The sequence below is a fragment of the Mixophyes fleayi genome, chromosome 4 (genome assembly GCF_038048845.1).
Source record: "Mixophyes fleayi isolate aMixFle1 chromosome 4, aMixFle1.hap1, whole genome shotgun sequence".
NCBI classification, from domain to species: Eukaryota; Metazoa; Chordata; class Amphibia; order Anura; family Limnodynastidae; genus Mixophyes; species Mixophyes fleayi.
Window position 1 is genome coordinate 193065050 of NC_134405.1, and position 26388 is coordinate 193091437.

At 42.6% G+C, this 26388-nt stretch overlaps 1 protein-coding gene across 3 annotated transcripts in view; it reads left to right on the forward strand.

The window, feature by feature from the left end:
- Nucleotides 1–22563: 22563 nt before the first annotated feature.
- PNPLA8 (patatin like domain 8, phospholipase A2) overlaps nt 22564–26388 on the forward strand; it is a 50236-nt gene continuing 46411 nt past the window's right edge. The window contains exons 1-2 of one of the 3 annotated variants that reach the window (XM_075209038.1): nt 22564–22670; nt 24828–24867. The gene's annotated coding sequence lies outside the window, so the exon portion shown is untranslated. The remainder of the gene's footprint in view (nt 22671–24827; nt 24868–26388) is intronic. The other 2 variants (XM_075209040.1, XM_075209039.1) reach the window with 2 other exon arrangements.

Here is a 26388-nt window from a genome sequence, read left to right on the forward strand (position 1 = left end):
GGGGTGACATTTAAACGCATTACATCCAAAGTCGCCATACCACCATGTTTTTCGGGAGCAGTGTGGCGCAATTTTAGGACGCTGTACTCCATTGCTTATGTTCAGCTCAAGTCAAATGCATCAATGTCATTGTAGGATATTCCTTAAACACAGGTTCAAATACTTGTCAACCACAACGTGTCATACACGTTCATGTTTGAAATGCAGTGTCACTGACTTTTGGACTTTCATTGTACAAATGCCAGTGGGTACCCTGCCTAAAGGACCGCTAAACCTAAATTACGAGTAGCCTTTTATATATAGAGAGAAAAAAAGCTTCTAACAACAAATAAAAATATATATGCTAGAGTCCCCATACCTTTACAGAACTTAATTTATTTACTCACTTTATTTATTTTTGTTGTGCGGCTGAGTGTAATCTTGTTCATATCTGCCATTTTCCTGTTAAATGGTGCTCAAAGATGCTGGCTATAGTGTCCTGCAGTGGGATGACTGCAACCAAGTCTTTTGTGTTTCTGGAAATATTTCCTCACACAATGTGTCCTCTGTAATGAGCTGATAATGTCTCACATTGCAATACATTGGAGGGGAGGGGGATATTCCTGCCAGAGAAAGAAAGCCAGCTTGTTTACCTGTTTTGGGGCGAGGCCTGCTAATGGGCATATGTCTGAAGAAATGTAGCTATAGTACACATTGTGGACTACTTCACTGTCTAACTGCTTCATAATATTTGGAATATAGTACAGATCTACAACCCTTTTTATGGCCAACTCTAAGCCTAAATTAAACTTAAGTTAAATATTTAGATTGGTGTTAGTTAAATCCAAAAGCACCAATTAAAAGAAAACTCAACATAAAAAATAAATAGCAATGTCTTTGTCCTGGAGTATCAGCTGGGACATTATTGGACAATCAGTTGGCTTACAGCTAACAACCGTGCACGGAACCATTTCTATTTCTCCAGACTATGAATATTGAGGACCATGGTAGCAGAGGCAGCAAAGCAAGGGATGCAATAGTTTTACAATGTGGGCGGAAGGATTTAGAGGAAGGGAAATAGCCATGGAGTTTGTTTTTCCGACTTGTAGATAATATAACATAATGCATGCAGACTAAACCTTGCCTGCTGCAGGTCCATTATTGTTAAACTGTCCATAACAATACCTTTTAGAATCTAGATCAATCCTAAGGCAAAACATTTTAACAGGTCTGCCAGAGTTACACTGAAAATTAGGGAGTGCTTAACAAGGGTGGGGTGATCCCCATTAGTTAGGATAGACTCCCATGTCTCTTGCCTCAGTAACCAACCACCGTTTTAGAGAACTGGTAATATGGCAGGGAAGAGGGTACAAGGCAGTGATGGGAACCTCATACACTTCAGGGGGCGCACGGTGCAGTCCTCTAACCTTTAAATGGGCCGCGCATTACCATTAATCTGTTATGAGTTAAAACTACATTTAATCATTGAGAGACGTATCTGTAACAACATAGCAGACATTTTAAACAAGAGTTATAATAAACAAACCTGATAATTAAGCAGAAAGGAGCTGAGGGCCACAGATAAAGGCTCTGCGGGCCGTCTGTTGCCCACAAGGTGTAGTTCTCCCACATTGTCTTCCACACAGAATAAATAGTTTTGTCCAGTCTCTAACTGCTAATCCCTTGCTCATCTTCAAACCAGCCTTAAACATAAACACTGCTCTGCAGGAATGTAGAGCACAAAGCTTTTGTCTAGCTCTTCTCTGTAGGACCTTTTTCTACTGCCACTTATTCATGTATATATCTTCCAGGGCTTTGTAGTTTGGTGTTCAGCATATTGTAATGTTTCAGGACCCGAGATGGACTAGATTTTTCAGCATACCTCTCTACTGGCTGGATTTCTAATTTGGTAATTTGGTTAAAACATTCACAATGCACTGTTAAATTAGATTGTATCATAGTAAAAACCCTAAATATGTGAATAATCTATTATGAGATTCTTATTTTAAAATGTAAAATACCTGGCAGGAAAAAAAAAGATTATATTTTCGTATGTATTTAATTTCCCAAGTCTTGGTAAAGGCGCAGTATGTGTCACCACTGCTGGTCAGAAGCTCGTCAGTCTGCCCAGTGCTGTGATTTGTGACATGCAGAAGAGCCAAAACCACAGCTGTCAATTCAAAGACTGATAAATTAATATTTTTATGCATTTATTTTTTTGCATTTCACATTGTATCAATAAAAATATTTGTAATTACACCTTATAGAGAGGTTGACAAATAATTGCTTGTTCATTTCTTCTGCTGGTCCTCCATCAGTTGCTACAGTAATTAATATTGCCTTATGTAAAGCTCAAATAAGCAGGGCTAAGGATCTTGGCCACCTAGGGACATCCTCCCTTATACGTCACCTGAATAACCTTCATAATTCAGTGTTTAGTTCAGGAACTGTGGCTAGGACCATCAGCAGTCCAGGGAATTACCTTCTGTATGTATATTGCTGATTTTATGAGCCTTGCTTCAACTGAGTGACTCTTCCCCCCCCCTGCGTAGGGGGTCCCCCATGTGTTCCTCCTTGTGTGATTTCCCCTCTTTTCTTGTTTCTGTACCCCATATATTTTTGAAAAGTTTCAATAAAAATATTGATGATAAAAAAAAAGAAAAATGACCCTTTTTACTAACCATCAATAAATTTTACATCCCAGCTGCAGAACGTTCTTTGCTTTTGGCACTTCTTACTGCTAGATGTTATGTTAAAAGATTATTGCATCAGTAGAAAAGCACACCTGAAACAGTGTTTTATTTTTATGAGTTTCCTTTTAGAACTGTCATATGCAAGTGTTGCCTCAGATTCTAGCATACAGCTGCATCTCTAGGGAACATGAGCTTTTCTAAACAAGATGTCTTGTATCTGGTAAACACATGCTTCTCCAGATCAAATGTATAACCTAGCTTAACACCTCTAGCTTTTCTTGAAACCTTTTACATTATTTAATTTTTTTCATCCTTGTGCTGCTTGGTAATGTTTTTGCAATGCCCTTGCTTTAATAAAATAGATACATTCTTTAAATGGTTTCCTATGAGTTCCTGTAGTAGAAGTAAAATAGAGTTCTTGTAGGTAATAATTTTATTAGACAACTTAAATGACATACCTTTTTCAGAATGCATTGCCTGGAACCCCTGAAGAAATTTGTACTCCTCTAAAGAAGACACAATCTGAAAGCTTACTATCAAGCCCATTTGTTCATGCCACTGCATCTTTTTATTATCTAATTAGATTTGAAAGTCACACTGCTGATAGTTCACATTTCCCTTTTCCTTCTCCATGGCAGCAGATATGAAGGGATTAATCTTCCCTCCAACTTGAGTCTTGACTGGAAAGAAATAGCTTTGGAATGGTTGGGTGTGTTATTTCCCATGCAGTGTATGTACCAGGTACCTACACTGAAGGGAAACTATTATTATTATTATTATTATGATTTATTTGTTAGGCGCCACAAGGTTTCTGCAGCGCCATACATAGTACAAACAGTAGACCATAGAGGGTGACATAGTACAGAACAATAAACACAAAGTACCAATACTTCAGAAACTCCGGGCAGACATATGGGTAAAGATGGAGCAGAAGAAAAGGTATGGTGACAGGAGGGGAGAGGGGCCCTGCTCATACGAGCTCACATCCTAAGGGAGGGTGAACGAACAGGCACAAGAGGGAGCCATTAAAGTAAGGGAGAAAAAGGCGGGGCTAGGGGAGAGAGGGGAGAACGAGAGAAGGAGGTTAGCGAAGGAGCAACAAGGTTAGGGGTAAGTGGATGGTTGGTAGGCTTTGAGGAACAGGTGAGTTTTAAGTGCCTGTTTGAAGGAGCAATCACTACAGACACCGAACAAGCCAGACTCCATGAAAAGCCAAAGGGAAATGACAAGCTGAGCAATCTAAGCCATAGAGTTGGCTAGTGACCTATCCCAGGCATTTAGAGTTTCAACTGGAAAAGGTAAACTTTGTCATATAAGTTACCCTGCCATAGCCCTCGAGGATCAACCGCCAATCTGACATAAGCACAGATAGAAGAAAAAATACAAGAACAGACAGAAGCTGCACACAATCACAAAACAGTGAGCTTGCAAGGCAGCCCTAAAGCCCAATAAATCTTTGGGACTAACCACTTAGTAAAACACTGAAAAAACCTATTATCTTAAGAGAAACAGAGAAAAGGAGTTCTGGTGACTGCACACGTGGAGTGACAGACCAACGGAGAGAAAGTGCACGGAATGGAAAGAAGCATCTCCCCCCAGAAATGCATTTGTAGCTGTTCAAAAGGATGCACCCTTCACCAGTCCAGTGCTTATTGGGGGCTTACATATACCCAGTATCCTCCACCTGACCCAGACCCCTTAAGGAAACATGAAGCCTGCCCCAACACTAAGAGGTACCCATTCCTGTGGCCCACAGCAACTTGCTAAACCTATCTTCCAGCACTATGGTGGGAAAGGTTAACACTCACAGTCTTTCCGTCCTACAGAGCACTGTGAAGCAGTGACTGACATTCCTGCAATCACTGCCTGGGAAACCCTGTAGTGACTACGGCCAGGTCCTGCAGAGGAATCCAGCATTGTGAGTGGGGGCATTAGCGTAAGCACCACCTCATTACTTCAGATCTCCTGCTCAGAGCGTTACACAGTCATCCACGTAGTGACACTAAAGTTGCAGACTTTAGAGACCATCCCAGTATTAAAAAAATCCACCCTGCCACACTGGGCAATTAATCAAAACTGAAGGCCTAACAGGAGAGGGGTATAGAGCAGGAGGAGTGTCAGTGAACTTCTTGGATGACTTAAATTGCCCTTTTGCCTGGTCCCAACACTATACTCCAATGGTTCCTGGTGTCCGGCAATGAATGCCTGAAAAATATCAAAATTTAAAAGTTATGGATAAGTGAGAAGGCTGAAATATGCCACCAAAAACAAAGTGCGTAAAAAACTGGATGTATTGTTATTTTTGTGAGATAATTGAGAAAAGTCTTTTATGTACGGTGTTGTGACAAAAGCAGTTATACTCATGGCCGGTAATGATAATATTATCTGAGTAAAATGTGACTAGATACAGTAAACTGTAAACAGTAAACAAAACCACAACATCTATGGCAATAACAGTCTCTGTTTTACTATCTCATTTCCTGGTAAGGATCTACTCTTTCAAATAAAAGGTGTCTTTTGTCATTTTGAAGAAAGAGAGGGACTGAGGCAGCGGGCATGTGAGGGAAAAGATAATGAGCACGTTTCATGGGGAATATCAGAGAAAAGCTGGTGAGTGTTGTCAGGGTATTGTTGGTTGAGGAGGGGCCATGTGGGGAAGAGGCTTCTCCCTCACAAGCCCCCCTCTGCCCAGCACCTTCACACATGCCCCCCCTATGCCCTGCAGCTTCAATCCCACATGTCCCCCTATGCCAGAGCAGCTTCAATCACACATGCCCCCCTGTGCCCTGCAGCTTCAATCACACATGCCTACCTATGTCCTGCAGCTTCAATCACACATGCCTACCTATGTCCTGCAGCTTCAATCACACATGCCCCCCTGTGCCCTGCAGCTTCAATCACACATGCCTACCTATGTCCTGCAGCTTCAATCACACATGCCTACCTATGTCCTGCAGCTTCAATCACACATGCCCCCCTGTGCCCTGCAGCTTCAATCATACATGCCTGTCTATGCCCTGCAGCTTCAATCACACATGCCCTCCTCTGCCCTGCACTTCAATCACACATGCCCCCCCCCTATGCCCAGCACCTTTGGCCAGGCCACACATGCTCCCCCCTCTGCCCAGCACCTTCACACATGCCCCCTCTCTGCCCTGCACCTTTAGCCACACATGTCCCCCCTCACAGCACCTTCACACATGCCCCCTTTCTGCCAAGCACCTTTAGCCAAACATGACCCCCTCCCAGCACCTTCACACATGCCCCCTCTCTGCCCAGCACCTTTAGCCACACATACCCCCCCTCTGCCCAGCACCTTCACACATGCCCCCCTATGCCCTGCAGCTTCAATCACACATGACCCCCATACCCAGCAGCTTCAATGACACATGCCCCCCTATGCCAAAGCAAATTCAATCACACATGTCCCCCTATGCACTTCAGCTTCAATCACACATGTTTGACTCACACGCTAGCTCCCCATCACATTACCCCTTCCTCTTACCTTTATCTACACGAGGGACTCCAGGAACAGAAAGAAATGCTGCAGCTCCTGCACTGACTACCATAGAATTCCAGCAGCCCGCCTACACTGTGTACCATGTGACCACTGCAGACCGAAGCTGAAATTTTACAAACTCGCCCGAGATTGCAGTGAAAATCGCCAGAATCAACACACTGATCTAGGCGAGATCAGCTTTACACTGCTGGCCAATGTTAACATAACAGGAGGCACAATACAAGTTTTAATTATGAGGGTAATCATGATTTCTTGTTTAGAGGGGCATAAATTATTATTAATTATATTACGGGTGCCAAATTATTTTATGAATAAATTAGTGGGCTAAATTCCATTAATGATTATAAGTAAATGACTTTTTTTTATTTTATTATATTATTGTGGCATACTATTTCATTACCATTGGGGCAATAATTATTTTTTACTGATGTGGCAACACTTAATATTTCTAGATGGGGACACCATTTAAAGTACATACTTGTGGCACTACAAGAGGCAGCATGCACATGGGCCCAAGTGGATGCTAACACTGTGGACCACTAACTTCTCATACAAATGATGCATTCCCTAGTGTGGTACCCCGAGTCTGGTGTAATGGTACAAAGGTATAAAAAAGGCGAATTTAACCTCAGGGTGGTATGGGTCGAACGATGGCTTAGTTGTTAGCACTTTTCCCTCACAGCACAGGGGTCATGAGTTTGACCATTGCCTTATCAGTGTGGAGTTTGTATGTTCTCCCCATGTTTGCATAGTTTTCCACCGGGTGCTCCGGTTTCCCGCCACACTCCAAAAACATACTAGTACAGTGGTTCCCAAACTTTTGCAGTTCCCGGCACCCTTAGAGTCTCCAAATTTTTTCAAGGCACCCCTCCAAAATAATTACTGAGCAGTCCTGTTTTAGAAGTAGTTGGGTCAAAAAATTGTAATAAGTATTTAGGTCACGACAGAAATACTTATTTAGTTGTATGCAAAAATGCCCCTCTGCATCCAGACACTCTGCCCCCTCTGCATCCAGGCACACTGCCCCCTCTGCATCCAGGCACACTGCCCCCTCTGCATCCAGGCACACTGCCCCCTCTGCAACCAGGCACACTGCCCCCTCTGCAACCAGGCACACTGCCCCCTCTGCAACCAGGCACACTGCCCCCTCTGCATCCAGGCACACTGCCCTCTCTCACGTTGCCCCCTCTGCCCTCTGTCCCCTCCTCTGCCCTCTGTCACGCTGTTCCCCTCCTCTGCCCTCTGTCACCCTCCTCTGCCATCTGCCCTCCTCCTCTGCCATCTGTCCCCCTCCTCTGCCATCTGTTCCCCTCCTCTGCCCTCTGTCACCCTCCTCTGCCATCTGCCCTCCTCCTCTGCCATCTGTCCCCCTCCTCTGCCATCTGTCCCCCTCCTCTGCTCTCTGTCCCCCTCCTCTGCCATCTGTCCCCCTCCTCTGCCATCTGCCCTCCTCCTCTGCTCTCTGTCCCCCTCCTCTGCCATCTGTCCCCCTCCTCTGCCATCTGCCCTCTTCCTCTGCTCTCTGTCCCCCTCCTCTGCCATCTGTCCCCCTCCTCTGCCATCTGCCCTCCTCCTCTGCTCTCTGTCCCCCTCCTCTGCCATCTGCCCTCCTCCTCTGCTCTCTGTCCCCCTCCTCTGCTCCGCACCAGGCGCCAGCTATAGAAAAAAGAAAGCAAACAGAAACTTACCAATCCGCGCGGCGCTAGGACCCTGCAGCCTCCTTTCTTGCGCAGCTGTCACTGACGTCGATATTCAGTGACAGCTGCGGGAGAGAGGAGGCTGCAGGGTCCTAGCGCCGCGCAGATTGGTAAGTTTCTGTTTGCTTTCTTTTTTCTAGGGCTGGCCCGCGGCACCCCGGTGCCGCGGCGCACACTTTGGGAACCGCCGTACTAGTAGGTTAATTGGCTCTCAGTGTATGTGTGTATGTTAGAGAAGTTAGACTGTATGCTCCAATGGGGCAGGGACTGATGTGAGTGAGTTCTCTGTACAGCACTACGGAATAGTGATGCTATATAAATACCTGATGAGGATTATGATTATGAAGGCTTCTGTTACGGTCTCTTTTCCTCTTGCCTCACCGGATCTGGTGGAACACCCACGACAGCAGAGAGGCAAGAATCCCCCAAGCTATAAACACAAAAGAATGCCCACAAGAAGAGCAAATGAATTAATAAATTCAAAATAAATAAATTAAAATTTATTAGATAGCTTGTAGACAGTAAGACATGTACCGGCTTTCAATATGGTGATAAAATGCGCCTTTTCATAAACAAAAACATTGACATCAACAACAGCTAGCATTTATAATCTGAAAGTTATATATTATACAAGGTCAAGTTACACAGACCCACCTCAGGTCTAGTAGGAAAGAAACCGTGTGCCGCTGCGTAGCGTCGGCGCTGAAAAGGGCGTGACCACATTGTGTTGTGGGTGTGGCCAACATGGGGCATTGATACATACATTATAATAAAACATTACATTTATCACGCCCTTCCAGCCACATCACACCATCCCCCCAGGCACATTATGACACCCCCAGCCCACTTTACTTATCTATGCTTTTGCTGCTGCTGTCATTCATCAGGGTGGGAACTTCCTGTAGAGTGAGCAGGGAAGCTCTTAGTCTAATGAAATTACCAAATCTTGTGGCTTGCTCTGCAGGCTGTGTACTATCCAGGGACTGGGAGCAGCTATCTGCTCCCTCCTGCTAACCAGAGCTGGATTATCGCTCGTGGGGCACGAGGTATTTAAGACAGGGGGCCCCTATTATGTACAATGGTTATCATTTTAGACAAATGTTAGACAACTACACAGCAATACTGTGTGCACTACTGTTAGTTGCACGCAGCTCTGCCTTCACAAGCAGTACAGTGTGAAGTGGGACATACCTCCCAACTGTCCTTGTAGTCGGACCAAATCTCACTAAACGAGACAGTCACCAAAATTCGGGATTTCCCTACCAGATTCAGGACAGTTGGCAGACAGTCCTGCTCTCTCCTACCTGTTCTTTCACCACCTGTGGTGGCTGCTGTTGTCTTTAGTTGCTGCTTGTCTGGATCCTTGAATGCTGGAGGCTGTATTTGGAAAAAAAAATGTGTGCATGTAATATAGAAAATTCCAACCAGCCCTGGGGGTAAATGTATGAACGTCCGATTTCTTCAACTCGCCGGAAATCGGCAACTTTGCAGGTAAAATTTAAAGCGGCGATGGCTTGTAAAGGTAACTTTGCCTTTACAAGCCATCGCCGCTTTAAATTTTCAATGCAAAGCCGCCGATTTCCAGCGAGTTGAAAAAATCAGACGTTCATACATTTACCCCCTGGTGTTTAATCAATACAACCCATGTTTTATAATTAGGCCTCCCTCCAGCCGCAACATTAAAATATTAGTATTCACGTTTAATAAATAAACCTATTTACCTCCCTCCAAACAACCTCAGCAATAAATTAAATAGCATTTACATTTAATAAATATACCTATTTCCCGCAACCATCACTGCCATTAAATAATTCCTATTCACATTTAATAAATAGACATTATTTTTTACCAAACAGCCCCACTTTCAATTAATAGCTCCCAAATCATATTATGCTACAATAGTGCCCCAGTTCATACAATAGTGCCCCATATTATATTATACCACAATACTGCCCCCAGTTGATATTATGCCACAATAGTGCCCCCAAATCATATTATACCATACAGTAGTGCCCCAAATCATATTATGCCATACAGTAGTGCCCCAAAATCATATTATACCTTACAGCAGTGCTCCAAACCATATTATGCCACAGTACTGCCCCCAAATCATATTATGCCACAGAGTGAACATATTAACAACACTAAATTATATTTGCATAATCCTCCCTCTGCCCCCCCCCCCTGTTTGACATCATCACACTGCCCTTCCACTATGTGTGGCATCCTTTCTCTTCTCCCCCACCCCTGTGTGGCATCCTCTCTCTTTTCCCCCCTCCTGTGTGGCATTCTCTCTCTGCCCCCCCCCCGTGTTGCATCATCACACTGCCCACTCCCAATGTGTGGCATCCTCGCTTTCCCCCCCTACAATGTGGCATCCTCTCTCTCCCCCCCCCCCCCCATGTGGCATCCTCTCTCTTCACCTCCCCTGTGTGGCATCCTCTCTCTTCTCCCCCTCCCCTGTGTGGCATCCCCTCTTTTCACCCTCCCTCATTTGTGGCATCCTCTCTTCCCCCCCCTCCTTTGTGGCATCCTCTCTTCTCCGACACCCCCTGCCCCCCCCCTTTGTGGCATCCTCTCTCTTCTCCCCCCCCCCATTGTCTGTGTGGCATCCTTCCACCCCTTCCCTGTTTTCTGTGTGACATCCTTTTTCTCCCCCCCCCCCCCGTTTTAGTGTACTTACCTTTTCATCTTCTTTTCTCTTCTTGCTGTCTTCTGCTTTCTTCTTCTGTTGTCCGCTCCTCTGACCCGATTTGACAGTGCAGCGCTGCACATGTGATCTGGTGGCTGGTTCCTGGGGAGGAGCCAGCCACCAGGGTAGCCTGTCACTGACAGGCTGTCAGTGCACGGTGGGTGCGTGCACTGACTGCCCGGGACCAGACCGGCCCTTCTGACCATCGACCCTTCTGGCATTTGCCAGAAGTGCCAGATGGCCAGTCCTTTGTCTAAAGTGAAGAGGGGCCCGGCGGTGGACTTACCTGCTCAATGACGCAGAATGCAGGTAAGCCTTCTTTCCTTTCAGCATCCTCCGGCATTTCTTACAGTGAATCAGAACCAATTTTCCACCAGCCAATCGGTGGCCAGGGCGGTGAGCCTCCGGTCATATGAATTTTTGGCTGCGCGGAAGCCAATCAGTGCTCGCCGCATCTTCACCAAGCGGAGGCTGATATTTAGTCATCACTAGCAGTGTGATTTCAGTTTGATGGCTGAGACAGACCAGGAACGAACTCCGGAGGCCCGACATCAGGATAAAAAAATAAGATGTTGCACCCATGAGGAAGAGCAGCTGCAGGCCCTTGGGAATAGCAGCAGTCAGCGGACAAGATCAACGACAATGGGGAGACCATTGGAGACTGCTGGAGGCAGGTAAGGCCCTCGGTCAACCATCTTCCAGGCCCACGTCTGCACTCCATACACTTTGTGCACAAGTCCCGTGCAGGATTGGTGGGCATAAGGCCCGTGGTACCAGTAGGTGGTTGTAGGTTTCTTTTATTTACTCTTTTGGCACAGTAGTTTCATGGCACCAGTTAATGTAGGATTAGCCTGTGGGCACAGTTAATTCAGGATTAGCCTGTGGGCATAGTTAATTGAGGCACTAGGCCTGTGGAGACAGACTTTGGCACCATTCCTGATACCAGTAGGAGGCAGCCCAGTTATTGTAAGACCGTGCCTGGTGTAACCCCATTTGCCCATTTAACCCCTAGGTGTCCTTTTTGTGTTGTTCTCTTATAGACCTGTAGAAATACCTTCATTGTGCCCTTGACCTCAATTTGTCAGGCCCCCATTAAAGGTAGGCTTTTGTAGTGCTTCCCAGTTAGAAGATGCAGTAGTCAGTCCCTCATTAAAGTTTTGGTATCTGATATTGTAACTTGACTGGTTTTCTGTGGATTGGTTTATTGAAAATATGGGGATTGTAGAAAGGGTAGTACACTACCCCTTGTGCTAGACGTTTAAGTTGCGCAGCATACTGGTCATGTAGAATGTTGTTAGGTCCAGGGCGCTGCTGTGGTATTGTTGTTGTAGCTAGCACTAGAGTGAGTGGTACATGCTAGCACTAGAGTGGTACTAGCTAGCACTAGAGTGAGTTGTACATGCTATCACCCGATTAGTATAATTGTTCGGTTTTGTCTTGCTCATGGTGGTGCACTTACAGTATGATATTCAGTTGGGATACTGCCCTGTCTTGAAGCCCTGCGCCCAGACCCAGACCAAATCGAGGTGTTGACAATAGGAGTAGAGGGCAGGTTCTCTACTTCTGACCATCAACTCGGACACCCCCCTTCCTTCCACTCTGTATTATTGTCCACAATGCTCCGTCATTACTCCACTCACCTCTATTCAACACTCATTAAGTTTTGTCCTATTCATATACACTAACAGGACCAGCCTCATCCTGTTGCCAGAAAATAAAAGGTCACACATTTTACAATCATCTTACCAATCTTTTCCTCTCTCTGCTTAGCTGGTGATATATCACTTAATCCAGGTGCCCCACACTCCTCCAATACACATATATCAGAACACTACCGCAATCCAGCACACCTCAAACACATTACCTGTCTCTCGTCTCTTCCAAAGTGCTTTAAATGTGTCTTTTGGAATGCATGCTCTGTTTGTAATAAATTTACCGCAATACACAACCTCTTCCTCTCAAACAACCTCAACCTTCTGGTAATAACTGAAACCTGGCTTATACAATCAGACACTGCCTCACCTGCAGCCTTTTCACATTGTGGCCTCCATTTTACCCACACCCGCAGACCTAGATCCAGACAAGGAGGTGGAGTTGGACTACTTCTCTCCCCACAGTGCCCATTCACAGCTCTACCAAATGTCCCATCACTTCTGTTCACATCTTTTGAAGTACATGCTATTTGGATTTTTAGTCCATTCACTATGCATGTTGCTGTCATCTATTGCACCTCCCTCTAAACCACACCAACAATTTCTTGAACATTTCTTTGCATGGCTCCCTCACTTCTTATCTTCTGACATCCCCACCATCATCATGGGTGATTTCAATATCGCCATTGCTAATCCACATTCCAAGTCTGCTTCCAAACTACTCTCTCTAACCTTCTCCCTCCATCTCTCCCAATGGGTTGAATCCTCATCGGGATAGCTATTGCCTTGATCTTATTTTCTTTAGACAATGCTCAGTTTCTGATTTCCTTAACACTCCTTTTCCCCTCTCAGATCATCACTTTGTCAAATAAACAAGGAGTGGCCAACACCCCCTGACTCTCTCTTTTCATTTGATCCCACGAATGAAGATGAAGTATCTACTTTCTTCTTATCGTCTCCTGTCATCTTGATCCTATTCCTTCCCTCACAAATCATAAGATCCCAGTCTCCTGTGCTCATTCCACCTCTAACTAAAATCTTTATTCCCATACTCTCTACTGGTAAATTCCTGTCATTATTTAAGCATGCAGTGATTACTCCTATTGTGAAAAAACAAAATTCTGACCCAAACTTTCTCTCCCATGCCATACCTCTCAGCTCCCATGCCCCTCCAAGCTTCTGGAGAGACTTGCTTACACTTACCTCACACGCTTCCTTTCCGCAAGCAACCTATTGGATCCTCTTCAGTCAGGCTTTCGTTGTCAACACTCCACAGAGAATGCATTGACTAAGGTTGTCAATGATTTGATCACAGCTAAAACTAAAGCCCATTACTCTCTCCTAATTCTCCTGGATCTCTCTGCTGCATTTGACTCTGTTGTCCACTCTTCTACAATCCCTAGGTCATCAAGACAGTGTTCTATTCTGGTTCTCATCCTACCTCTCTAATCACTGTTTCAGTGTTAATTTCTCTGGATCCACCGCTGCTCCGCTTCCTCTATCAGTTGGAGTGTACCGCAAGGCTCAGTCCTAGGTCCTCTGCTATTCTCTATCTACACCACTTCTCTAGGAAAACTAATAAGATCCTTTGGATTTAAGTATCATCTCTATGCAGATGATACTTACCCAAATTTATCTAACCTCTCCTGATCTTTCACTTTCTGTGTGATCACACATTATTGTTTTTCTTTCTGGCATTTCATCTTGGATGTCCTTTTGCCAACTGAAACTCAATCTTTCAAAAACAGAGATAATAATATTCCCTCCCACCAACAGAAGTTACCTACCTGATGTTTCTATTTCTGTTGACCACATGACCATAAGTCCCACCCCGCAGGCTCGCTGCCTAGATGGGATCCTTGACTCAGAAATATCCTTTGTTCCCCACATCAACTCCCTCCTACCTCCTGGGTCCTGGCTTGCAAGATGTCTCCCACCAACTGTCAACTGTTACACTCCCAACTGCCATACATGTTCTGATCCTCCCATACCAGCCTTGTTGCTAAGCAACCCTCCTGCTGTGTCTCCTTTGGGTCCCAGTGCAGAGCCACACACAATCACTGGCATAGGCAAACCGAGGGGGAATTCCTAGTGCCTAGAAACCCCCTCCAAGTCTGGGGCACTGTATTATTAAGGTGGCTGGACCCTGCTCCCGCTTCACACGGCTCTACTTGAAAAGAGAGAGCTGCATGCACCTAACAGTAGTGCACGCAGCATTGCCCATGTATATTATGGGGATAGGGAGAGTTGGAGAGCAGCCAAGCACTCTCTAAAATTATAGACACACCCCCCATGCATGATGGTTACACCCACTGGCGGCATGGTGTGGAAACCCCCCTCTGCAAATCCTGCATTTGCCCCTGACTGGGAGGCATCAAGAACAACACCAGAGGGGATGTTACATAAACATTGTCACATATATATCTGCTAATCAAGTAAACATCCAGTTTTGATAAAACACTTGTACTGCATAATGTGTACAGGCCATAAATGGCTATGAAACACACAATGCATTTTAGAGATTTGCAGCAAACCTTAAAAACATACAGCACACATAAACTGATACATTATACATAACTCAACTTAGTAACATTTAATAACACTAAAACAAAACTGAGATAAGGGTCCAGCATTAAAAACACTGTTTGCCTCTATTTCCTATATTCAAGTGGATAGGCTTGGTAAGTATGCAAAAAAACTGATTAATATGTTGGTGCACCTTAAACGGCTCTGTTGATAACAAGTGTTTGAACTTCCCTTGAAATTGAAAATTATATATTGTTATAATTTAGGCTGTTTTACTGCTGGATTGAGAAATTGCTATTGAGGGTTGACAGAGTTGGAGATTAGGAGAATATATTTGCCTGCAGATTTACACTCCTATCTGAATTAGTAAATTCAGTCCAAGATATTCTATCTGTCTCTAATAGGTTTGAGTATATATAAACATTCCTTTATTTTAGATATCGCCTGTTGACAATTTTCGATGTATCTCATGGATCAATGAGCATGATCACTTCTACAGTCCTTTTGATCACTTCTACAGTCCTTTTGATCCTCTTGCTGTATATTTTATTTCTCTTTACTTGCATGTCACAGTACACCATAATTGCCTACTCTCCCGGAATGTCCAGGAGACTCCCGAATTTCTGGGAGTCCTCCCGGACTCCTGGGAGATCAGAGTAACCTCCCTGATCCTGACCCGTACGACTAGTTGGCTGATAGGGACGGGGCTTAGTGATGCATACCCGCGTCATCGCCCCCCCCCCCCCCCCCTATAATAGGCCAAACTGACTGTGACACATTAGTGGGCGGGGCCAAGTGACATGACACGCTTGGTCACGCCCCCAAAAAGCACCAGTGAGATCTCCCCTCCCGGAAGGGAGATCTCAAGAGCTGGCATGTATGCAGTACACCCACCTTTCCATAACATACTTCCCCAAGATTTTCCTACTAAAAGCTCTTATTTTGACCGTTTAACTAGCATTTTACTTGCCACTGCATTCTTGGGTATGTAGTTCCAGAGTCCAAGATGGCCACCGGCACCTCTGCTCTGTTCAGAAGTGTTATCTGGCATAGCAGGTATCACACTAGGACTTCAGGAAACATTTCTATCCTGGTTCTCATCCTACTTTTCAAGCTCAAAGAGTGCTTTTGTCTCTGGATCCATCTCCTGTCCATTTCCTCTATCAGTTAGAGTGCCACAATGGTCCCAGACCCTCTGCTCTATCTATACCACTTCTCTTTCCTGAAGTTAATGTTGCCTAGGTGTCATCCTTGACTCTGAGCAGCTGATTGTTCACCACATCAAATTTGTAATCACATATTGTTACATACATCTAAGAAACATCTTTAGAATATATGTATCTCACAAAGACTGCAAATTTTAATACATACACTTTGATTGACAATTTTCTCCTTACGGGTGTTCCCTGAACTGAATTATCACCCCTACAATCTATTTGCAATGTACAACACACATCGATCTACTGCTGCTCTGTCCTATAGTGGTTGCCTGTACTACCGAATTCAATATAACATACATCTATTAACATATAAAGCCATTAACATACATCTCTTCCCTTGTCTCAAATATCTCCCAACTCAAACCCTCCACCTCTCATCCACAATAATTACTTATTATCATTCTTGGTTACAGGCAGGGGCGGGCTGGCCCGGGGGGCAGGGGGGCAGCGGCCGCTCAGTCAGACCGCTATTAGGGCCGGGGGGTACGCCGGGCGGCCGGCCCTCCCCCCCCGCATGCAAAATACCCCATTTTCACCGGCGGCCGCATCTGATGACATGAGATGCGGCCGCGTTAGCGCCCAGGCGGCCGCATCACATGACAGGCGATGCGGCCGCGTCATCAATGACGCGGCTGCATCCCGTGTCATGTGATGCGGCCGCCTGTGTGCCCCCTGGGCTTCCCTCTCCCAGCCCGCGCCTGGTTACAGGACTTTGTCTGGCTGTACCCTCTCTTTGGAACTTCCTCTTTTGTTTAAGACTTTTCCACGGCCTCCAAATTGTTAAGCTTTCAATGAAAACTCACCTCTTTAGACAAGTGTATCAATATCCTGAACCACCGGCTTAGAATATTCTTCCCGATTACCTCCCCTCTACAACGTTAATTTAAAACTTATATTAATTATCTTTCAATTGTCAAAATGCCCCACTATTGCAATCTGGCGGGAGCAATTTGCAATCTGGAACATTTAATCTCAGGTAAGAAACTCCTTTTTACCTATAGATTGTAAGATTGCCAGCATAGGCCCTCTTACCTATTTGATTGTTAGTACCCAGTCTTGTTTTATCACTGTGTTTGTTCCGAATTGTAAAATGCTGTGGTGTATGCTTGGGCTATATACATAAAAGTTAAATAAATAAATATATTGAAGATAGGTGCTTTTGTTAGATTGGCTAGTGTTTGTGCATCTGTTTTAATTAAACACTAGATGGAACTATAGTTATACTAAAACAGATTGATAAATGCATATCTCAGAGGAAACATACTACTGAATGTTTCATATTATGATAATATTAATTTGCAAATCTTTACCTCCCAACATTTAACTTTTTGAAGTTGTGACGATAAGAGGGCATGTCACATTCCCCAGAAGTGTGCCTTGCTCTTCTGAATTAGACTGTCCCTAACCTCCACTTCTCTCCACCAAAACACTGGTGCATTGCTGTGCGTACCAGTTACAATGTAATGGTCTGTCCCACCTAAATAGGGACAGAGATGACATATGCAAATAGTGTAACATATTTTGTGAGCATGCATATACTTTTCTACTATATGAAACCCTTTGGTGTCATTGTATGCTATTATAGAGTGCATGTTCCATATGGAACATTTTTGTGAAATTCTATACTATCATATACAGGCAAGGCTGCCAAGAGGAATTTTGGGCCCCGGTACAGCAACATCATGGGGCCTGCCTATAGTCGACTAGAAGAAAAGTCTATGTGCGCCACGTAGCAGTGGCACACCGTCAGAGGGGTGTAGCCATACCATTGGAGACGTGACTGCGCATTATTGGGAGCATGCCTAGGAGGTGAAAAGCGCAAAGCAAGGAATAATTTAATATATCCTCATTAGAGGATACAATCATTGGTTCTACAGGGCTCCCATAGTCTAGGGAAGGAGCCCTGTAAGAATGTCATTACAGAAATGCCCAGCAGATTTACTAACATATGCCCCCTGTGCCTAGCAGCTTTACTCACACATGTACCCTCTGCCCACATGCATGCCACATCAATGTCTTTTTGTTTTCACAATGTGGTCAAACCCCTCTCACACCCCAGTTTTTATTTTGTTTCTTTACATTTATAAAATACTGTTGTAGAGCACAATACTTTTATAGCCCTCCCTGATGCCAATTGAAGTTTGCGGTAATAAATTAAAATACAAAAAAAAAATGGAGTTTAGTATGTGGCACTACTGCTCCTAGCAAATAGCCATTGACTATTTGGTCATGCTGGCTCTTGTAGAACTACAAACACCAGCATGTCCTGCCAGGGTCCATGGAAACTAGTAGTGCGACATATTAAAGGGAAATTATAAAACCCACATCGTTTATATATCGATAGGCTATCATTGATGTTCCAAATGGAAGGGTTGTGAATGTGTGTACTGCTACTTACTTGGGAAAATGGGATAGAAAAAGGGGAAAATCGTCAACCCTTATAAAGTATGCAACAATGTTTTACCCCTGGGCACAAAGTTATATGTAGAAGCATGGTAGAGCTGTAATGTTCATTTTGACGTTACCAATAAACATTGTCCAATGCAATTATTGTTGTTCCAACATACAAAGAGATTTAATAGCAAAAGATAGCAGGATTTACAATAAAGCCATGATGACACATAAAAGGTAAAACAATAAACAGGAAAGTATAAACCGAATACATTACATTGCACAAACGCGTCCTGGGCCCAGGTCCATGTTTAGCCTTGTAGTCAGAAAGAGAGAGATTTAACACTGGCCCAGGGCTTGCTTATATGCAGTTTTAATTTACATAAATAGTGATGATGTCATGAATATACACAGATAACACTAAGAGAGGTCTTCATTGGTCCAGGGTTAACAATAATGAAAAAATTAATACATACAATTGCGCTGCCCTCTTTGTACACTCGGATATTCGTCAACTTGAACACAGACTTTCAAGTGGTTATTAATCGAAACAGATGAATGATGAAGAAACAATTACTCAGTCCACCACCACATGGAATTTTTATAAGTTGAGTTGCTTTAAGTTTTTAGAATTTTATTATAGTATCCCAGCATTTATCTGGGTGATGCACAAGATTTTCTTTTTTCTTTGCGATGCATGGTGTTGGACATGGATGAGGGATCTTTACCAATGGAATCCATGAGAGAGGGACATCTAAAGAAACTTTGAAAAGGTGTGTGATCTTGCGAGCATTTGTAAGCATACATCCTGAGGGGGTTTAGTGGATACAACAATCACAAGGTGTTTTTCCTCCAAATCAGTTCAACACGGGAATAAGAATACATCATCTATCATGTGGTGGTTGACTGAATAATTATTTCTATGACAATTTGCACTACGTTGTATTTTGTGTTTATGTCTTTTTACATGTGAGTTTTCGGAAAGGATATCATCATTCATCTGTTTCGAATAATAACCACTTGAAAGTGTGTGTTCAAGTTGACGAATACCCGAGTGTACAAAGAGGGGAGCGCAAGTGTATGTATCAATTTTTCATTATTGTTTCATTCTTGGGAATATTTGCTGGATATTCCAGGTACAGACGCGGCTGCATACCCTAGTGGAGTGCCCGATATAAAGTCCACTGTTGTGTTTATACATCTGTTAGGTCCAGGGTTAACGATGTTGCAGTAGACTGCTGGTCATAGGTCAGTTCATTTGATCTTTTAGGTGGGGGTTAATCACTCCAACTGTTGTCTACGTGTCTTCCCGCCAAATAACCAGTTTAAACTGACCCATAAACAAAGTACTTTTGAGTATTAATCTCATATTGCTCATAACTTGCAACCGCTAGATGCGATCGCTATTCTCTGTCAAAACCGGGTTAATGCTGGTGAAATAAGCTTTAATATGAGACCACACTCCACACATTTCTGTGGACCTGAACCATAATTACCCTCACTGTAGTATTATCTATGCATAAATAAATCTCTAATACATTTTACTAATAAATAAATGTGCATTGGAACCTTAATAAATGTGTGCTATTTACAAGTATAAGTGCGAATGTAAATGTGTGTGTTATTAGTCTGTGTGATTGCATCATTATGCGTGGCGTACTAATCACAATCACACGGAAAACAAATATCAATTTAGTTTACTTCATCCAATTATTTGACTTGCACAGAGCATACAAATTTCATCATTAGCAGCTTGTATCTTTATATCATACCCTTACTGTATTTCAGTTGCACTTGCCATTCACATTGTACACTAAATTCTAAATCTACTGCCCCAAACATGTATTGTTGAACCAGTTTAGTGATGTCATGCTAAGCTTAGTCATGGAACCTCTATGTAGCCACTCCTTAACAGCATTCTCATAATATTTCTGAGAAAAATATTTGCGTAATCTGTCAAAAATAAAGACAAAGGGCTAGATTTACTAAGCTGCGGGTTTGAAAAAGTGGGAATGCTGCCTATAGCAACCAATCAGATTCTAGTTTTCATTTATTTAGTACCTTCTACAAAATGACAGCTAGAATCTAATTGGTTGCTATAGGCAACATCCCCACTTTTTCAAACCCGCAGCTTAGTAAATCTAGCCCAAAGTGTTTGCCTACTGAAAAATGAAAAATCTAAGTTTCATTACAGTAAAGTGAGATTATGAAAATATACAGTGTTCCAAAAGGAAATGGTAGAAATAAATAAATTAGGCGACATTTGTGTAAGATATACAGGCCTAGCACCTATCCGATGGAGCTAGTGACTTGTATCACTAAAAGTGTCAGTTCTTGCAATCAAATCAATAGTGTATAAGGAAAGTATTGTCAACTGGTGTCCCCAACTGGGGAGAATGTGACATGATTAAGAAAAGGGAATGTAAACAGGTAGAAAGGAGGGAAGGTCAGGGGAAAGGATAATGATGGGCAGGGATAAAGAGTAGGAAAGATGCTGTGTATCTCAATGCAAATTCCCACGGCAGTCCACTAAAACCCCCAATGGTTATAGCCTAAAATCACCCTGACTTTGTTGGGCATTTAGTTTCGGCTCCATCCATTGGTTCCAGTATCCAGTGATCTCATCGTGGTCTCCCACTACTACAGCCACTGTAACAGTGAATGTTTTTGACATGTCCAGGTTTCTATAAGTTGTGAACACATGAAAACGTTCGCAGGGAGTTGGGGCATTCAAATCGGGAAGACAATATATAAACTGGTTCTGAACAATGTTCAGTGTCAGAGCAACAGGTTTCCTACTTCTAGCAACTGTCTCTATTATTTGTGCTATATTACCTTGCTGACTGATTCCTTCAACAAAATGGCTGCTGTTATTGTTCTTACTTAGTTATTTGGCTCTAGTGTATGGTTCTTATATTTTGTCACAAATGTTTTTTTGTGACTTTAGAAAAAAGAAACTGCAGAAAGTAAGTTACCTGTGCTCCTCTGCAGTTAGCTGCAGAGAGTGATGTGAAGAACTGGGTGAACAACTGTAACACTAATTATAATTTTGTTTTCATATTAATGATGTGATGGGGTGATGAATCGGTAAACACGACCACCCTAATATTTCATCTTCCGCAGCTGTAGCTGTTCTCCGTTGTATGGCGCGTATCAAAAATCTGCCCGGGCAGAAACAGAATAGGAGTCTAGTGGTTCCTCATGAGATCAATTCCCAGCAATATACTGTGTAGGTCCTCAGACCTGTAATGAGTCCGTAATTAGTCAAAATATAAAACAGGCTGACGCGTTTCGTCTCTTAGAATGAGACTTTCTCAAAGCCAAGGTATGTTGCTGGTGTTTAGTCCAGTTATAAAATCAAATGATATGATACAATGTGCTTTGGTACGATAAAACATGATCGTGGGAGCGTAGACACTAATGTGATATCGTGCCTAACAATCGTTTATCGTGTGATTGGCATGATAATCTTCATCATCACCATTTATTCATAGAGCACCACTAATTCCGCAGCGCTGTACAGACAACTCACTCACATGGGTCCCTGCCCCATTGGGGCTTACAGAGACAGATACAGACTAGGGTCAATTTGTTAGCAGCCAATTAACCTACTAGTATGTTTTTGGAGTATGGGAGGAAACCGGAGCACCCAGAGGAAACCCACGCAAACACGGGGAGAACATACAAACTCCTCACAGATAAGCCATGGTCAGGAATTGAACTCATGACCCCAGTGCTGTAAGGCAGAAGTACTAACCACTTAGCCACCTTGCTGCATGATAATCAGGTGAAAAACCTGAAGTGTCCCCAGCTTTAGTTATGTTGTACAGAAGCAGTAAATCAATTGTGTTTGCCACTTTACAACAGGGGCAGAAGGAGTGAATGTGAGGACCAATTGCAATCTAGTAGCAGCCCCCAGGGATCCGACTAACTAGGGCATTTAGTAAACTGGTTTCTGTAGGTGGTAAGTTTTTAAATCCGGGTCAGCAGCGCCAGCTGTTGGTTGGACCACCGGACTGCTCACTCAGGAATCGTTTGAATGACAGCTGTGACGTCTGAGCGGTATAATTACCAAGCACCAATAATACCTGACTCATGCCACAAGCACGTTAAATGATACTGACTAACTGAAATGTACGGTGCAAAATAAACGCTTCGTGATTCTTTTTGTCCCTTCTGGCTTTCCTTAGTTCGTAAGTCACATGATGAGAAGGGAAAACAGGCGATTATCAGGCCACAGCTGATGTAGTGTTATTACACGCTCCCTGCCCGAGTGACAGCCCTGATCTCCTTGTTGTTTGTGAGTGATCTGCGTCTTACTGTATTATACTGTATTGTCCTCCTGCTCCGTACTGTACTATACTGTATTGTTCTCCTGCCGCTCTGTACTGTACTATACTGTCTTGTACTGCCCCTTACTGTACTATACTGTATTGTCCTCCTGCTGCTCTGTACACCACTATACTGTCTTGTACTGTCACCCTGCCGCTGTGTACTGCCCCTCTGCCTCTTACTGTACTATACTGTGCTGTCCTCCTGCCGCTCTGTACTATCCTGTCTTTTACTACCCCTTACTGTACTATACTGTCCTGTCACCCTGTATCTCTTACTCTATTGTACTGTCCTGTCACCTTCTCGATGCTCCCTCTCTCTTTCTATATTCCTCATTTCTCGGTTGTTGGTATAAACATGCCATCGCTCCAGTCTGCTGGTTCTATGTTACTCTACATTCCTCTACTTGTTTCATACAATTCAGTCTGCTGCCATCTCATGTGATCCCCGGTTTATACGGTGGCAGAGTTTAAGCATACACTAAGTTTCATAATATTACAATAACAGGCCTGCTGAGGGGAGAATTCATCAAGTGACTAGATCCCTATACATAAAACTGCTATTACAGCTACAAGGGCAAAGTGCACGGATTTAGAGATACTCAAGTTTGTTGTTTGAAATCATGGCATGATTCATTTCATTTGCATCTTATAGGCATATTCTTCCTGCAGGAGGATGCAGAATTTTCCTAGTTTTACTTACTCCCTGACTAATTACATTGGCACAGATAACGTGAAGGTCTGTTTCAGAAGAGGGTTGTAGATTCACCAATATTTACTTCCTTAGGTGGCCATTTGTCCTTTTTAGAATAGAGCAAACAATTAACTTTAAAAACCTGTTGTTATAAAGATACATATAAGAAACTTCTATTATTGCACGTTTAAAACCATCACTGTCTATTTAAACTGATTTTCACACTTATTCGGTGTCAGATTTTTCGTATTGAGAACTGCCATGAAGATGTATTTTATAGTTAGTGGTACTCTTCTGAATATGCAGAGAGCAAAATAAATGTGTAATAATGCACATGCTTTGTACTGTATGTGTTGTAATGGGATACATTAATGCTACATGAGTAAAAAGTGTGACTTGGCACACATTGCCATTATGCATAACTTTATTTTTGTATCCAATACATTGACTTTGGTTTGGGATACTTTTATAGAAATATGGCAAGATGTAGTAATCAAGTTCTGACTTTTTTCACACCACTAACACACATACTTGTACTGAAAGACATCTTGTCACTTTAATTTGTATTTATCCTAAAAATTAAATATTCCAGGCCTTTCTAAATCAATGTTTGCCTGCCTCACCCTAGATCTGTGTGACGAGTCTGTCTGAGGATTGATTTATCACATGACATATTACTCTATGTATTTAATCCAGCTACCTATAACCGTGAACACTGATTCATCATCATTTTAACATGCTGTAATATTTCCTTATTTGTCATCTTCTGACATCTTAACAATTGGCTTCTAGGTTATTTTAATTAAAGGTTTTAACGTACATTTCTTTGTCAGCCATTCATTTCCCTCATTGCTTATAGGAGTTATTTTCTGCCCTTTTATTGATGTTTTCATTTTACATTAATCTCATAAATAAGAAAGATAAACTCCAGCTGTTTCTTTGTAGTGTTATTGTAATCAAGGAAATAAGCACAAGGGGGTATATGTAGTAAACTGCAGGTTTGAAAAAGTGGAGCTGTTGCCTATAGCAACTAATTAGATTCTAGCTGTCATCTTGTAGAATGTACTAAACAAATGATAACTTTAATCTGATTGGTTGCTATAGGCAGCATCTCCACTTTTTCAAACCCTCAGTTTAGTAAATCTACCCCAAGGCCTCTGTTGTAAAGAGATGCTAGCTTTACTACAACTGCTGTAAACTTCATTCAAACATTTTGGGAAATATCTGTTTAGTTGTTGTTTTGTTTTTTTGTGCCATTGCTGAAACCATGTTTACTATATGATTAATGCCTATATGTATTAATATTAAATCCTATTCTAGTTAATATGCATATTATGAATGGTTCTTACAGTGACAACACTGTTTTATAACCCTGCATTTTTAGTTCATGTCCAAAAGTGTACCTTTTAAGTCAAGTTTTATTCTTTTATAGGTCCATGGGGCCCAGATTTCAGATCTCTACAAATGCTGCGGTAATAATCACTCTTACATGTGACCTTTTCTTCAGTGATCGTTGTATGTTATTTATGTGAGAGGCTTGTGTACTAGATTGAAAAATTGAGTTTGAGCATCTTGAAAGTCCTTGTATGTCCAGTTTAGAACACCTGTCTCTAACCCGTCTTGTGTGCTGACAGTATCAGGCTTTCTGTGAAAGTACAGAGGTGTTAACTTTGTACTGAGTTGTGATTGGTAGAGCAGTGATAGGTGTGTCTCTTCAGTGTCATGAAACCTGACCAGCTATAAACATAACTTTGCACACTTGGTTACTAAATTAAATCCTGCTGTCTGCAGTGTAACAAATCTAGAAAAATTAGTTATAATATTTCCTCTGCAGTCATGGTTAAAATTATTATTTTAAATCACTATACCAAAGCCAGGCTAATATAGTGCACAAAATATACCTGTGATATCTGAACTGGTGTGTAGATATGGGTGGTTCCATCTTTCTCGTGTCTTTCTTAAAATATAGTGCTGGCCTCTAGTCTACACAATCTTTTCTATTGTTTTCTTTTTGCCTACCAAAAGCTTTTATTTATAGGGTGCAACAGAACGCAGCCAGTATCACAAATCTTACAAGAAAACCCAGAACCAGTGCAGATGTGAGACAGAAAGTATAGAGAGCTCTGCTTGTTACAGCTTAGATTTTTTTAATGCACTGACGTTTCACAGTACGCATTGCTTTAAAAAGGAAAAATGTATTTTAAAGCCTTTAATTAAAATAATCTAAAAGCCAAATGTTTTGGTAGCGCTTCATTTTGTACATCTATATACAATATTTTACTCTATGTGCCTATGGTGTGCTGCAGCATGACCTGCTAATCCTTGTGCTAAAAAGATGAAAGGGAATTGTATAGCGTGCTATGGTCTGTACAAAGGTCCACCAGAAAACAAAACAATCGTAAAGCCTGTGTGGTCAATGCGTTTCAGTCTGAGATACACCTAGAAATATGCTGGCTAGAAACAACTGCAGAACTATTTATATTTTTAACCTTAATAAAAATAACAAGATATTATAGGAAATAATAATGTTTCACTTAGTAAATGTTATATTACTTTGCAGTTGCTTAGTTTATCTTCATTAAAACAACAAGGGGAAATTTAGTTGTGAGCGAAGTCTCGTTAGAGTCTGGCATGATGTGCGTCAGTGGCCATTTACAGGTATTATGGTATCTAAAACAAGGTAGATTTTACACGCACATCTATGAGGTGTGAGCAATAAACTAACAATGTTTTAGCATCCTAACCTCCCACGGTGTCGCATTACATGAGGCTTCAACGGGACTTCGCTCAGAATCAAAATTCCTCCCAAAATGGCTGAAATAACTGCTTATCTCCTAAAGCTGCTCTTGATGATGTAGTTGGATGTATTTTCATAATTAATGTATAATTGCAATGTATAATTAAGTCAGTAGCCATTTAGTACAGCTCCAGATATGCCTATATTGAATTGGTAATAATACTGAAGTTTGTCCATTACATTGCACAGGTGGTTC